Source organism: Bufo bufo, chromosome 2 (assembly GCF_905171765.1).
Source record: "Bufo bufo chromosome 2, aBufBuf1.1, whole genome shotgun sequence".
NCBI classification, from domain to species: domain Eukaryota; kingdom Metazoa; phylum Chordata; class Amphibia; order Anura; family Bufonidae; genus Bufo; species Bufo bufo.
The window spans coordinates 326,427,417-326,442,669 of record NC_053390.1 but is presented as its reverse complement, the minus strand read 5'-3'; positions in this window follow the sequence as shown (position 1 = coordinate 326,442,669).

The following is a 15,253-nucleotide window of genomic DNA, read 5'->3' as shown; positions in this document are numbered from 1 at the left end:
TCTCTTTAAAAGCTCATCTCTTGTGCAGTGCAACACATGAAGTTATAAATAGCTTCAGTCGCAGCTCCAGACAAACAGAACACTAAGGCTAGGGCTACACGATGATGACCATTGTCGTGCAACAGCTGTCATGGCTAGGATCGCAGAGTAGCGGTGGATTAGTTGGCCTTTTTGTGACCATTCATCTTATGGGATAACCATTACTCTGTGATCCTGGCCATGACAGAAGTCGCACGACCAGGGTCACCATGTAGCTCTAGCCTAAATGCCCCTGTCCTGTCCTTAATGATAAAACGCAACTATCTACCTAATAGTTCAATCTACCTAACTAAATACAGTACAGACCAAAAGTTTGGACACACCTTCTCATTCAAAGAGTTTTCTTTATTTTCATGACTATGAAGGCATCAAAACTATGAATTAACACATGTGGAATTATATACATAACAAACAAGTGTGAAACAACTGAAAATATGTCATATTCTAGGTTCTTCAAAGTAGCCACCTTTTTCTTTGATTACTGCTTTGCACACTCTTGGCATTCTCTTGATGAGCTTCAAGAGGTAGTCCCCTGAAATGGTTTTCACTTCACAGGTGTGCCCTGGCAGGTTTAATAAGTGGGATTTCTTGCCTTATAAATGGGGTTGGGACCATCAGTTGCGTTGAGGAGAAGTCAGATGGATACACAGCTGATAGTCCTACTGAATAGACTGTTAGAATTGGTATTATGGCAAGAAAAAAGCAGCTAAGTAAAGAAAAACGAGTGGCCATCATTACTTTAAGAAATGAAGGTCAGTCAGTCAGTCGAAAAATTGGGAAAACTTTGAAAGTAAGGGCTATTTGACCATGAAGGAGAGTGATGGGGTGCTGCGCCAGATGACCTGGCCTCCACAGTCACCGGACCTGAACCCAATCGAGATGGTTTGGGGTGAGCTGGACCGCAGAGTGAAGGCAAAAGGGCCAACAAGTGCTAAGCATCTCTGGGAACTCCTTCAAGACTGTTGGAAGACCATTTCAGGGGACTACCTCTTGAAGCTCATCAAGAGAATGCCAAGAGTGTGCAAAGCAGTAACAAAAAGCAAAAGGTGGCTACTTTGAAGAACCTAGAATATGACATATTTTCAGTTGTTTCACACTTGTATGTTTTGATGCCTTCATAGTCATGAAAATAAAGAAAACTCTTTGAATGAGAAGGTGTGTCCAAACTTTTGGTCTGTACTGTATATCTTCTTTACAATCCCTACACTGTCCCTGCAAGACCATAAAATGGCTGGAATGTTTGTCTAATTGCTGTGTCTGTCAGAGATACGACAGACCCGTGTTCCCTTTAAGCTTTGTGACTAGTGGGGCAGTTTGGGACCTAAGCTCTACTCCCTCTAAGCAAAGCCTCTTCCTCTGCACTGCTTAGCTCTCTCTCTTCCTCCACTGGTCACATGATGATGACATGACTCAGGTCCTTCACCACCACTTATCTCTCTCCATTGCTGAGCTATGTTGCCAATAAAATTGCACCTACCCTGTGCACAGTGCTGAATACAGGACAGAGTATGTCTACTGTGCCACTGCCAGTGTAGGGTATATGAGCCAGGCTCTCTGCTGCAGTGGATCGAGGGTCCTGAAAGTAAATAATCAATTTGTTTTCCTCCTGCTGTCCCAGGAAACTTTCTGGGAGGTATTTCAAATGGGTTCAGTATATATGTAGAACCTGTCCTCCCCAAATTCATTGGATGGCGACTGGCACCACAAGAGGTAGCATATAGCATATGTTCCTGTCCATAACAGGTCACCTTCCCATGGTGGATGGGCACAAATAATTTGATCAAAATGTATTTGCTAAGTACCTCACATTAATTTATACAATGAGTACAGCATTAGTTCATATATTTTATTATCATGTATTTTGTGTTTGCAGAGTACATTGTGTTTTTGTATTTTCAGCTATGGTGATGTGTACAAGCACATCTGGATGTGCTGACTAACTTTGTTTTTTAATTCCATAATACTATATCATCTCACTTGATACAATGGAACTGATGTCTTCATTTTATTCAGTGTAAAATGACTGACAGCCCCAGAAAGTTGCAGTCCTCACGTCTACATATTTAATGGGACTGGGGTAGCAATATTGCATCCATTCACTTTTAGGTGGTTTATTAGTGACCACATGACACATAGAATATAAAGTAAAGTATAGATCAGGATATGCCATATACATAGATAAAGATCCCACCCATGTAAAATGGGGGCCAATGCTAACCAGGCTGCTTCTGGAACCCCCACGAATTCCAACATTATCCCCTCCACTGACCACCAGGGACACAGATAAGTTCACTGTGCTAGACCTGGATGCTGTGGAATCCTATTTTCCTGAATGCTTTATATAGTTAATAGAGTTGAAAAAAAGACAAAAGTCCATCAAGTTCAACCAAGGGATAGTAGGGGACGCAAATTTTAGAAAAGGGAGTGAAACACAGATTTCTACACATTTTCATAAGTATTAATGTAATTTAATTTTAAGAATTTACCGAGGACCTTTTTAAAACTGACCACTGTTCCTGCTGTGACCACGTCCTGAGGTACATTATTCTACAGATTCACAGCTCTCACAGTAAAGAAGCCTTGATTCCTCTGGATTTTACAGCTTTTCGGCATATTTTTTGTATGGCCCATTTATATATTTGTATAAGTTAATCATGTCACCGCTTAGGCATCTCTTCTCAAGACTAAATAAATTTAATTCTTTTAATTTCTTTCCTCATAACTAAGACCCTCCATGCCCCTTATCAGTTTAGTCGCTCTGTTTTGTACTCTCTCCAGCTCCAGAGCTTCCTTTCCATGGACTGGTGCCCAGAATTAGACTGCATATTCCAGATGAGCCCACATCAACGCTTTGTAAAATGGTAATATTACATCCTTGTCCCGCGAGTCCATGCCTCATTTAATACATGACAATCTCTGTAACGGAACGCCTAGCACCCCGACCCGGTACCTCCGTTGATAGATGTTCCTAGTGCTTCCAGAGGACTCCAAGCACTCCACTTGACACCGTCAGCACTGCAGACCCCACGAACCGCCGAAGCTTGGTGGAGGTCTCGCCGTCTCCTACCCACCCTGGACCTACGACAAGGCTCTAGGCTCCAGTGGGTGAACATCTCCTAAATGCAGAGAGCAGGAACCAGGAACAAGCTCTTACAAGAGCTTATACTCAGGGGAGTATTATGATATAGCAATCCCCAAGAGTGTAGTTATCCCATTTCCCAAACATGAGCCAAAACTTCATGAAGGTATAAAAACAGGAACTCTCTTTATTTTAACACACAAGCATTTTATACACATCTTCCAACAAGGTTACCACCCACAGGGTTTTGTAAAAACAGCCAATAACCACGTACAATACACTCAGACACTCCCACACAAAATCCTCCCCTCTGCCCGTGATACAATTACCTCACTCTGGGTTGATGCAATCATCACAGGCAGGCGAATACACAATATCCTCTGTCCTGGAGACAACCGAGAAGTAATTCAATTATCTCTCAGGACATTGCCAATACACACAGAGAGACAATGGAACAGACCTCCCTACTCAACGTATACAATGTCCCACCCTTTTCAATACACATAGACATTTAACATCCCAAAATGGCACGAATTAGACCAGGGTTCAAGTTAGTCCAAGTCCTTTGTGAACAAATGAGGCCTGGCTGATGAGAGGGCCCATAATCCTGGGGCAAGAGGCTAGTAGCCAGGCCCCTCCAAAACCCAGTGGCAAGGTTGGTTTCGCCACAATGTCCTTCTAGCCTTAGAAGCAGATGATTGACATTGTATGCTGTTATTTAATCTATGATCTACAAGAACACCCAACTCTCTACAAATGACTCTCCCAGTGTTACCTCCGCTAGGATATATTGTGCACGTACTGTAGATTATTACTACCCAGATGCATAACTTTACATTTATTCACATTGAACGTCATCTGCCAAACTGATGCCCAATCACTCAGAGTGTTCAAGTCACCTTGTAGTTTTTGGACATCTTCAATAGACTGCACAGCACTACACATCTTGTTGTCATCTGCAAAAATAGAAATGGTGCTATTAACCCCATCCTCGATATCATTAATAAATAAATTAAATAATAGAGGACCCAGCACTTAACCTTGGGGTACACCACTGATAACCCCAGACCATTCTGTATTTCTGGTTGTTTTAAAGCTAATCATTAGGGTGCTGTATGTTCTGTATTGCCTTGATAATATCCAAATTAAAACAGCACTGTTAGGTCCTAGTCGGACAGTCCATGGGGTGGTGGTACCAGCCAGGCCTGGTAGTCCAGAAATATGGAGAGAATACTGCAGCACTCGATGTCAAAATTGCGCCGTTTCGACTACAGTGAGTCTTCTTTAAGCAGAGTAACAGTATACAACAGTGTTGAGCATATATAAATACATAAGTGCAGTCAGATCATGTGATAACCATTGAAAAGAAATATACATACAAATATAACATCACCCCTTGTGTATAAATATATCAGACAAAAATCAGTGGAGCATAAGTAAAAAGGCATAATTAACATACCCACATCATGTTGTTGGAGGCATTTGAGGTGGGATCGCTTCCATGTGTCTGGTGTGAGGCGTCTATCTAAGTCATCCGCACATACGTCAGCGCGGGAATACAATGGGTAGTTTAACCACCAAGTAAAAGTGTCCACATGTCACCCTCCCTTGAATAAGGGAAACAACCTAGTTGCGTGTGTTTGTGCACATCAGGGAGCCCGGTAGCGCTCTTCCCTCTGCAGCACTGTGTATCCGATTACTTTACATCACCTAGCAACAGGGATGCCTGAGGCGTCCCTATTAGTATAATGTATGGCCAAACGGGAGGTGAAGCCTACCTATGATAATAAAAACCCGGGAATCAAATTGAAGTAGTAATCAAACCGAGAAGACGCAGACAGAGGGGGCGGAGAATGGATCTCACCGATACAGAGTAATCCGGGGACCACAGTGAAGATCAATGTTTTTTAAGAGGATGTCCAGACAAACAAGAAGGGGTGGACGCAAACACCGGAGGTGCAGAAAGGGACAGTGTGTAAATTACACGTTCAAGGAAACCACCATTGGGGAACAGAAATCTCATACCATAACAGGGACCACAAAACAGAAAAGGGAAACAATGATGGAAGACATGTCTTTAGTGGTAAATATCTCTTCTTATGAACTAACCTTCAATGAGGTGAAACTATTCAGTAGGGAACTTTCTTTCTGCCTAGTCACCCATGTGGACTGGTTTAGTTGTGAAATAGATTTACACATGTTCTTTAGACGTATTAAACTCAGGGTATTTTTCAATGAAACCAAACAGACTAAGGCTACTTTCACACTTGCGTTTTGGGTGGATCCGTCATGGATCTGCAAAAACGGATCTGTTACAATAATACAACCGCATGCAACAGTCATGAACAGATCCGTTTTTATTATCTGTATCATAGCCAAGACTGATCCGTCATGAACTCCATTGAAAGTCAATGAGAGACGGATCTGTTTTCTATTGTGCCAGATTGTGTCAGAGAAAACGGATCCATCCCCATTGACGGATCCGTTTGACTCAGTTTCATCAAGCGGACAGCAAAACGCTGCAGGCAGCATTTTGGTGTCCGCCTCCAGAGTGGAATGGAGACTGATAAGAGGCAAACTGATGCATTCTGAGCGGATCCTTATCCATTCAGAATGCATTAGGGAAAAACTGATCCATTTTGGACAGCTTGTGAGAGCCGTGAATGGCTCTCACAAACGGAAATCCAAAACTCCAGTGTGAAAGTAACCTTACACTAGACAGACTACAGTGGCTGATACCACAGATAAACAAAGTGATACACTTAGACTACTAAACATAGGGCTACACCTTAAAAGTGACTTTGAATCACCTCTTAACAACAAGGCAGTGTACACCTATATTTCCTTGGTTAAATCAGGCATTATGGAAATTAAAAAAAATACTCCACATCATAGCCGTGGAGCTAATAAAAGCAACAAAGAAGCAGAAGCCCTGACCACCTTAATAACCAAAAAAGAAATAACCACTGAGGCTGCAGACAAAGGTGGGGCAATAATAGTGATGGATACAGATAAATACATCTCAAAAATAAACAGATGACTACAAGATAGAGAAGCATACCAACCATTAGACATAGACCCAAAAATTGGACATCATGTTCAAAATTAAATTACTTGCTGATAATGCCTACGCCAATGACATAATTGACGAAAAATTACATGACTTCCTCATAGTACAACACCCAGCCACCTTGATCCTATACATCTTACAGAAGATACACCCACCAGGAAGGACGATAGTCTCTTGTATTGACTCTGTGTTTTCACATGCTGCTTTGTACCTAGACAGACTCCTCAGGCCATATGCTACAGGGGCCAGCGTCCCAAACACAAAAGACACAACTGACTTTTGTGTAAATGTCACGGAACCATGAACCAGACGTACAACAAGAGATAAGAGAAAATAAGAAGGCTTTATTGAAAATAAAGCTGTAAAGCAAAAGTCCAAACGGATGGTGAAACCGAAGCAGAGACTTTGAGAGGCCAGGGGTCAGGAACCAGAAGGGTAGTCAGACGAAGCCAGGATCAGGAACCAGCAGGGTAGTCAGACGAAGCCAGGATCAGGAAGCAGCAGGGTAGTCAGACGAAGCCAGGATCAGGAACCAGAAGCAGCAGCAGTCTTAGAAGCATGTGAACACAGGAGGACCAAGCAAGGAACTGAAGCCACAGACCTCCTATATATATGAGCTAGGCATCCAGCTCCTCCCAGTGGGAAGGAGGAGCCGCAGGGTGGAAGGCTACAAGAAACCCAGAAACCAAGATGGCCGCCAGCACATGTCAAACGAAGGAGAACAGCAAGAAGGTAAGACCATGACAGTACCTCCCCCTCAAGGGCCCCTCCTCCGCGGAGCAAAAAACGGTTTCTGAGGGAAGCGTGCGTGGAAGGCTCGGAGCAAGGCAGGAGCATGGACATCTGCGGAGGGAACCCAGGAACGCTCCTCTGGACCATAACCACGCCAATGGACCAAAAACTGCACCCGACTGCGGACCAGGCGTGAGTCCAGGATATTGCTCACCTCATACTCCTCACGATTGCCCACTCGGACCGGACGAGGCCGAGGAACCGAGGAAGTGAAACGATTACACACCAGTGGCTTCAACAGGGAGACATGAAACACGTTAGAGATCCGCATGCCAGGAGGAAGCGCAAGGGCATAGGCTACCGGGTTTACCCTGCGAAGCACTCGGAAGGGACCAACAAAGCGAGGCGCCAGCTTGGGAGTGGGCACTCGAAGGTTGAGGTTGCGGGTGGACAACCATACACGGTCTCCGACCTGGTAGGAAGGAGCAGGCGCTCGTCTGCGATCAGCCTGGAGTCTCTGGCGCTGCGCAGAGGCCTCAAGGGACTTCTGGATCTGTACCCAAGAAGCACGTAGGACGGAAAGGTGATCCTCCACAGCCGGAATATCCTGGGGAGAGAATACCTCCGGTAACACGGCAGGTTGGAACCCATAATTGGCCATGAAGGGAGACGTCCCAGAGGAAGAGTTCACCGCCGTGTTCCTGGCAAACTCAGCCCAAGGCAGGAGGTCAACCCAATTGTCTTGGTGATCGGAGACATAGCAACGAAGGAATTGCTCCAAGGCCTGATTGGATCGTTCTGCGGCCCCATTGGACTGAGGGTGGTAGGCCGAGGAGAAGGAGAGATGAATCCCCAACTGGGAGCAAAAGGCGCGCCAGAACCTGGACACAAACTGACTCCCCCGATCCGACACAATCTCCTTGGGCAAACCGTGCAACCGGAAGACCTCCCTGGCAAAAATCGTGGCCAACTCTTGTGCAGAGGGTAACTTCTTGAGAGGAACACAGTGGCACATTTTGGAAAACCGATCCACAATCATGAGAATGACCGTATGGCCTCGGGATGCAGGGAGGTCCACAATGAAATCCATCCCCAGGTGTGACCATGGGCGCTCCCCGGTGGCTATGGGTTGCAGAAGGCCCAACGGAAGGTGCCGAGGGGACTTACTCTGGGCACAAACGGAGCATGCCGCTACATATGCGGCGATGTCGGAACGTAGGGAAGGCCACCAGAACAGACGTGAAACAGCCCAGGACAGCTGATTCTTTCCAGGATGCCCCGCGGTCTTGGAGTTATGGTAGGTTCGCAACAACCGAGTGCGCAACTCCTCAGGCACAAAACATCTGCCGTTGGGTCTCCCAGAGGGAGCACCAGATTGAGCCGCCAAAATCTGCTCACCCAGGGGAGAGGTCAGGCTGGTGCGAATGGCGGCCAGGATCTGATTCGGAGGTATGACCGAAGTCGGAATCGACTCCTCCCTGGACAGCTCGGAGTACTGCCGTGATAGGGCATCCGCCCTGATGTTCTTGGAACCGGGTAGGTAGGAGACCACGTAATTAAAACGTGACAAGAACAGAGCCCATCTGGCCTGACGTGGTGTCAATCTCTTGGCCTCAGAAAGGTAGGTCAGATTCTTATGGTCCGTCAGGATGAGAACCGGAACCACCGAACCCTCGAGCAAGTGCCTCCATTCTTTAAGGGCCTGCACGATGGCCAATAACTCCCTGTCACCAATCTGATAGTTGCACTCCGCGGAAGACAGTTTCCGGGAGTAAAACCCACAAGGAAGCAGAGGACCCTCTGGTGTTCTACGCTGAGACAGAAGGGCGCCTACTCCCGTCTCAGACGCGTCCACCTCGAGGACAAAGGGCAACCCAGGGTTGGGATGCGACAGAATCGGAGCTGACACAAAAGCGGACTTTAGGGCCTCAAAAGCTCGGATGGCCTCGAGCGGCCAGACCTGGGAATTACTGCCCTTCCTGGTCAGATCCGTGAGAGGCTTGGCCAGCATGGAAAAGTCCCTGATGAACTTCCGATAATAATTGGCGAAGCCCAAAAAGCGCTGCAGGGAACGAAGACCACTGGGCTGGGGCCACTGTAAGACAGCCGAAACCTTCTCAGGATCCATGGAGAACCCCTCAGCGGAAATGATGTAACCTAAGAAGGTTACCTGGGAACGGTGAAATTCGCATTTCTCAAGCTTACCGAACAGCTTGTTCTCTCGTAACCGTTGCAACACTCGTCTGACATCCAGAATGTGGGCCTCCATGGATTCAGAATATACCAAGATGTCATCCAAATAGACCACCACACACTGCTGCAACAGGTCACGGAAAACATCGTTGATGAATTTCTGAAAGACTGCGGGCGCATTGCACAACCCAAAGGGCATAACCAAGGATTCATAATGACCGGTCCTGGTGTTAAACGCGGTCTTCCACTCATCGCCCGCCTTGATCCTTACCAGGTTATATGCCGCCCTCAGGTCGAGTTTGGTAAAGACCGTGGCCCCTTTAAGGCGATCGAACAGCTCGGAAATCAAGGGTATGGGGTAAGCGTTCTTGATCGTGATGCGATTGAGACCCCTGTAATCGATGCAAGGCCTCAACTCACCGCCCTTCTTTTTCACAAAGAAAAATCCAGCCCCTGCCGGGGACGAGGATTTGCGAATGTGTCCGCGTGAAAGCGCCTCCCTCACGTACTCCTCCATGGCCTCATTCTCCGCTACCGACAGTGGATAGACTTTGCCACGAGGAGGAACGGCACCAGGTTGTAACTCTATGGCACAATCGTATGGGCGGTGCGGAGGTAGGGCAACCGCGCGCACCTTATCGAATACATCCCGGTACTCCTCGTATTCAGGAGGCAACAGAGAGTCCGAGGAAGTACACAGCAACTTGACAGACCCATGGATGCAACTAGCCCCACACTGCGGTGACCACGAGAGGATCTCGGCCGATCTCCAATCGAAAGTCGGATTATGCTTCTGGAGCCAGGGGTACCCCAAGACCACCGAGTAGTGTGGAGACGAAATAACCTGGAGGCAGACCGACTCTCTGTGAACGGCACCAATGGCTATCCCCACTGGAAGGGTCTCATGAGTCACGTGTGGCGGCAGAAGGGGTCTGCCGTCTATCGCCTCAAGAGCCAGTGGGGAACCTCGAGCCTGCAGAGGAATGGAATTGGCGGCAGCGAACACACTATCAATGAACAAACCACCAGCACCAGAGTCCACCAACGCCTGGGTCGTCACCGAGCCCCCGACCCAGGAGAGGACAACAGTGATCAGTGGTTTGTCAACACGGGAAACCGGGGACGAGGAGACTCCACCCAAGATCTGCCCCCGACAGGATCTCAGGTGCGAGCGTTTTCCCGGACGGTTCGGACATGCCAACCGAAAATGCCCACCGAGACCACAGTACATGCATCGGCCCTCGCGTCTCCGGAGTACCCTCTCCCCCTCGGACAGGCGAGCAAACCCCAGCTGCATGGGTTCACCCCCAGACAAGTCATCCCCAGGAGGCGTGGGAGGAGAGGGAGGCACGGGTGGGACAGCAAACGTAGGCGCCAATCTGTTAGAAGACCTCCGCAGGCTCTCCTTAAAGGAAGGTCTCTCCCTGAGTCTGGTGTCAATCAAAATCAGGAAAGAAATAAGAGACTCGAGCTCCACTGGTAGGTCCTTAGCTGCAACCTCATCCTTCAAGGCATCCGAGAGACCATGAGAGAAAGCAGCGACCAGAGCCTCATTATTCCAGCCCACCTCTGCTGCCAGGGTACGAAACTCAATGGCGTATTCAGCTACGGATCGTGAACCCTGTCTGATGGACATAAGGAGCTTCGCAGCAGAGGCAGCACGAGCCGGCACATCGAATACCTTCCGAAGAGAAGCAACAAAACCGGAAAACTCGGCAACCACGGGATTGTTGTTCTCCCATAAAGGGCTGGCCCAGGCCAAGGCCTTGTCCGAGAGCAGCGAGATCAAGAAGCCCACCTTTGATCTCTCAGTAGGAAAGGCATGTGGCAGCAACTCAAAATAAATGCCCACCTGGTTAAGGAAACCTCGGCACTGAGTTGGCTCTCCCCCAAAGCGCTGTGGAAGAGGGGCAGAACCGGTCATACCCCGAAACACCGCAGGCGCAACAACAGGTGTCGGGGTAGACTCTGGCGCAACAACCGGAGCGGCAGTAGGAGCGACAACCGACCCATCGGCAACGGGAGCGAAATGAGCCGTGCGTTCAAGCAGGGTTAGCAACGCCACAGCGAACCGACCCAACAGGTGATCCTGCTGATCAAGTCTGGCAACCAGCATGGGTAGCGAGGATGGCCCTGTACCGTCAGAATTCATGGCTTGGTCCTAATGTCACGGAACCATGAACCAGACGTACAACAAGAGATAAGAGAAAATAAGAAGGCTTTATTGAAAATAAAGCTGTAAAGCAAAAGTCCAAACGGATGGTGAAACCGAAGCAGAGTCTTTGAGAGGCCAGGGGTCAGGAACCAGAAGGGTAGTCAGACGAAGCCAGGATCAGGAACCAGCAGGGTAGTCAGACGAAGCCAGGATCAGGAACCAGCAGGGTAGTCAGACGAAGCCAGGATCAGGAACCAGAAGCAGCAGCAGTCTTAGAAGCATGTGAACACAGGAGGACCAAGCAAGGAACTGAAGCCACAGACCTCCTATATATATGAGCTAGGCATCCAGCTCCTCCCAGTGGGAAGGAGGAGCCGCAGGGTGGAAGGCTACAAGAAACCCAGAAACCAAGATGGCCGCCAGCACATGTCAAACGAAGGAGAACAGCAAGAAGGTAAGACCATGACAGTAAATTACATGACATTGAGCTTAAAGGGGTTGTCCGGGTTCAGAGCTGAACCCGGACATACCATTATTTTCACCCAGACAGCCCCCCTGAGGCTAGCATCGGAGCATCTCGTGCTCCGATGCGCTCCCTTGCCCTGCGCTAAATCGTGCAGGGCACGGGCTCTTTTGTTTTCAATAACACACTGCGGGTGGAAACTTCCGCCTGGCAGTGTGTTCGGTGATGTCACCGGCTCTGAGGGGCGGGCTTTATTCTGCCCTAGCCGTTTTACTGGCTAGGGCAGAGCTAAATCCTGCCCATCAGTGCCGGTGACGTCACCGGGGTTCCTGGCAGCCCCATGGAGAGCCCCGGTACGTCACCGGATCTCCAAAAAATGCCTTTGCCCTGCGCAATTTAGCGCAGGGCAAAGGTGAGCATCGGAGCATGAACCTTTGCATGCTCCGATGCTCATGTCAGGGGGGCTGCCGGGGTGAAAATGGAGGGATGTCCGGGTTCAGCTCTGAACCTGGACCACCCCTTTAATGAAGAAGGTATCCTGGCATCCTTTGATGTAACCAGTTTGCTAACATAGACCATGAAAGGGGTCTTGAGGCAATTGACTGGGCCATACAACATTCTAAATTCCATGAGGATACTAAACAATTCATCCTATCTTTACTGGAAATAGTCTTGACATGTAATTAATTCCTCTTTGAGGATACATTCTATGTACAGCATCGGGGTACAGCAATGGGGTCTAATTTAGCCCCAGCTTATGCAAACATCTATATGGCCCGATTTGAAGAAACTTAGGTATACCCATCCAACCTCTACCGATATGTGAGTGGGTGGATGAGGTACATAGATGACATTATTCTATTATCGAAAAGAACAGAAACACAACTCCTGGAATTCCAACGGGATCTACAATGAACTCAAATATACTTTTGTACACTCAAATTATTCTGTGCAATTCCTAGACACAACGGTATATTTTCAGGAAAATAATATGGGGACAGATCTCTTTATCAAACCAACTGACAGAAATAACATGCTACGGTTTGAGAGTGCCCTCCCTACAAATATGATAGTAACTGGCTATATGGCAGAGATTTTAAGAGTTAGACGGATAGTATCTGATGAAACGTTAGTGGACAAGAGACTGGAAGAAAAAAAAATGAAGGTGGAACACTGTGTATAGAAGAGATACATTGACAACTGCCTGTTGATCTGGGAGGGCGAACAACGGGGATTGGTGGATTTTATCATGGAGTTAAATAAAAACAACTGGAATCTTAAATTCACTAGTGACATCAGTGCGACATCAGGAGAGATTTTTGGACAAAGGCTACTCAGAGAGCGAGCTTAATATGTGTAGTAAAAGTATATAAGGAAGCGATAAAGAAGGAAAGAATGCGAAAAAGGAAAGAGATTTCCGGTTCACGTTTCTTACGCAATATAACATCAGTGCGAGCTTTTGGAAAAAAGTGATTAAGAAGAACTAGGCAGTCTTAAAAAATTATCCCATTTTAGGAGATAAAATCCCTAATCAACCTGAAATTATCTATAAAAAAGCCCCTAACCTGCGCAACCATCTTGTCCATAGTTGTAGCCCTAAGTTAAATACAGCAAGACAAATTAACAAATTCATATGGTGCGGTTTTTGCTGACCATGCAAAAATAGGGTTAAAAAAGACCGATTGAGAAGTACACAAATAGTCCATTTAAATAAGAAAAACCTGGATTTTAAAATCAAAGGGGAGATTTCTTGTGAGTATGTAGGAGAGGTGTTTATGTACTGGAGTGCCCTTGTGGGCTCCAATATGTAGGGAGAATGACCAGAAAATTGAAAATAAGAATACAAGAACACATACGTATTATTAAAAAGGGACACATAGTGTATCTGCACATTTTTAAAAAATCCATCAGAAGAATCCCAGTGGATTAAAGTTCACTGGGATCGAAGCAGTTAAACCACACTGGCAGGGGGGAGATCCGGTGGCAAGGATAAATCGTCGGGAGGTTGAATGGATTTATAAACTAGACACCTTACAGCCTCACGGATTGAATGTTGAATTCGACCTAAAACCCTGCCTGGTGTGATTTAGGTGCAGCTTGACGGTCTTCCACAGACTCTGATAGAAGTATGCTTCTGTGTCTCTGATTGTGCTTAAGGTAGATGCAGGGGCGTTGCTAAGTTAAAACATTCGGGGCCTGGGCCCCTGATGTTTTGTCCCAGGCCCCGAATGTACTGCCTGCCTGATATATACAACTGTATTGCCATCCTCAGGACCGCAATACAATTGAAACTTATGCCCTGCAAGAGCTGAAGGACCTGTGATGACATCACAGGTCATGTGATCAGTGCTAAATGCAGTAGCTGAAAAGGACCTGCGATGATGTCACCATCATGTGACCAGTGCAGGAAAGGTCGGCTCAGCAGTCATGAGAAGTCCTGGGAAGAAGCTGTGGTGAGGTCTGCTACATGAGGAGAGGTAAGTGAAGGGGTAGATTACCACTGGGGGAACAATAGGGGGGCCTTATTTCTACTAGGGGCTCTGTGAGGGCATTATTAACCACCTCAGCCCCCATAGCTTAAACACCCTGAAAGACCAGGCCACTTTTTACACTTCTGACCTACCCTACTTTCACCGTTTATTGCTCGGTCATGCAACTTAACACCCAAATGAATTTAACCTCCTTTTCTTCTCACTAATAGAGATTTCATTTGGTGGTATTTCATTGCTGCTGACATTTTTACTTTTTTTGTTATTAATCGAAATTTAACGATTTTTTTGCAAAAAAATGAAATTTTTCACTTTCAGTTGTAAAATTTTGCAAAAAAAAACGACATCCATATATAAATTTTGCTCTAAATTTATTGTTATACATGTCTTTGATAAAAAAAAAATGTTTGGGTAAAAAAAAAAATGGTTTGGGTAAAAGTTATAGCGTTTACAAACTATGGTACAAAAATGGGAATTTCCGCTTTTTGAAGCAGCTCTGACTTTCTGAGCACCTGTCATGTTTCCTGAGGTTCTACAATGGCCAGACAGTACAAACACCCCACAAAGGACCCCATTTCGGAAAGTAGACACCCTAAGGTATTCGCTGATGGGCATAGTGAGTTCATCGAATTTTTTATTTTTTGTCACAAGTTAGTGGAAAATGATGATTTTTTTTATTATTTTTTTTTTCTTACAAAGTCTCATATTCCACTAACTTGTGACAAAAAATAAAAACTTCCATGAACTCACTATGCCCATCAGCGAATACCTTGGGGTGTCTTCTTTCCAAAATGGGGTCACTTGTGGGGTAGTTATACTGCCCTGGCATTCTAGGGGCCCAAATGTGTGGTAAGGAGTTTGAAATCAAATTCTGTAAAAAATGGCCGGTGAAATCCGAAAGGTGCTCTTTGGAATGTGGGCCCCTTTGCCCACCTAGGCTGCAAAAAAGTGTCACACATGTGGTATCTCCGTATTCAGGAGAAGTTGGGGAATGTGTTTTGGGGTGTCATTTTACATATACCAAACACATTCC